Raw genomic sequence first — 1,370 nt, 5'->3', positions numbered from 1 at the left:
CTCTCTCTCTCTCTCTCTCTCTCTCTCTCTCTCTGTCTCTCTCTCTCTGTCTCTCTCTCTCTTTCTCTCTCTCTCTGTCTCCCTTGCTCATTCTTCGCCATGACAATAAGAAAATACCATTGATGGATAATATTTTTGTTCATAGTGTATGATCAGTATTAAAATTATTAATAATAGAAGAATGATCGATGATAGATTTTTTTATTAATGATAAATTTTTCTATTAATGATAACACAGTGACTTTGCACCATTCGCCCTCGAACTAAAAATTTCTCTCTCCCCTCCTAATTGAGACTAAGGGATGAAACAAAGGCAGTTCGACGGAGAATTAAATTCTCCATTAATTAACCCTCTTTCATCCCTTAATCTTTGTAACAAAAAAATATAAACCGCCATGAAACTCAGGGGCCAGTAAGAAAAATAATTCTTTCGCCGCACACACCGACTTTTCACCATTCGCCCGCGAATTGAAAATTCACCTCTCCCCTCCTAATTGAGATTAAGGGATGAAATAACGGCAATTCGACGGAGAATTAAATTCCCCATCAATTAACCCTCTTTCATCCCTTAATCTCTGTAACAAAAAAATAAAAACTGCCGTGAAATTCAGGGGCCAGTACGAAAAATAATTGTTTTGCGGCGCACAGTGACTCCCGGTAATTAAAAATTCACCTCTCTCCTCCTAATTGAGATTGAAGGATGAAAAAAGGGCAGTTCGACGGAGAATTGAATTCTCCATTAATTAATCCTCTTTCATCCCTTAATCTCTGTAACAAAAAAATATAAACGGCCAAGAAAGTCAGGGGACAGTAAGAAAAATAATTTTTAGCGACCTAAATTGACTTTTCACCATTCACCCGCGAATTAAAAATTCACCTCTCTCCTCCTAATTGAGATTGAAGGATGAAAAAAGGGCAGTTCGACGGAGAATTGAATTCTCCATTAATTAATCCTCTTTCATCCCTTAATCTCTGTAACAAAAAAATATAAACGGCCAAGAAAGTCAGGGGACAGTAAGAAAAATAATTTTTAGCGACCTAAATTGACTTTTCACCATTCACCCGCGAATTAAAAATTCACCTCTCCCCTCCTAATTGAGATTAAGGGATGAAACACGGGAGTTCGAAGGAGAATTCAATTCCCCGTCAATTAACCCTCTTTCATCCCTTAATCTCTGTAACAAAAAAATATAAACGGCCAAGAAAGTCAGGGGACAGTAAGAAAAATAATTTTTAGCGACCTAAATTGACTTTTCACCATTCACCCGCGAATTAAAAATTCACCTCTCCCCTCCTAATTGAGATTAAGGGATGAAACACGGGAGTTCGAAGGAGAATTCAATTCCCCGTCAATTAACCCTCTTTCATCC

This window comes from Diachasma alloeum, unplaced genomic scaffold, assembly GCF_001412515.2.
Source record: "Diachasma alloeum isolate Michigan unplaced genomic scaffold, Dall2.0 Dall_scaffold_00445, whole genome shotgun sequence".
Classification (NCBI taxonomy): domain Eukaryota; kingdom Metazoa; phylum Arthropoda; class Insecta; order Hymenoptera; family Braconidae; genus Diachasma; species Diachasma alloeum.
This window is presented reverse-complemented; position numbering follows the sequence as displayed.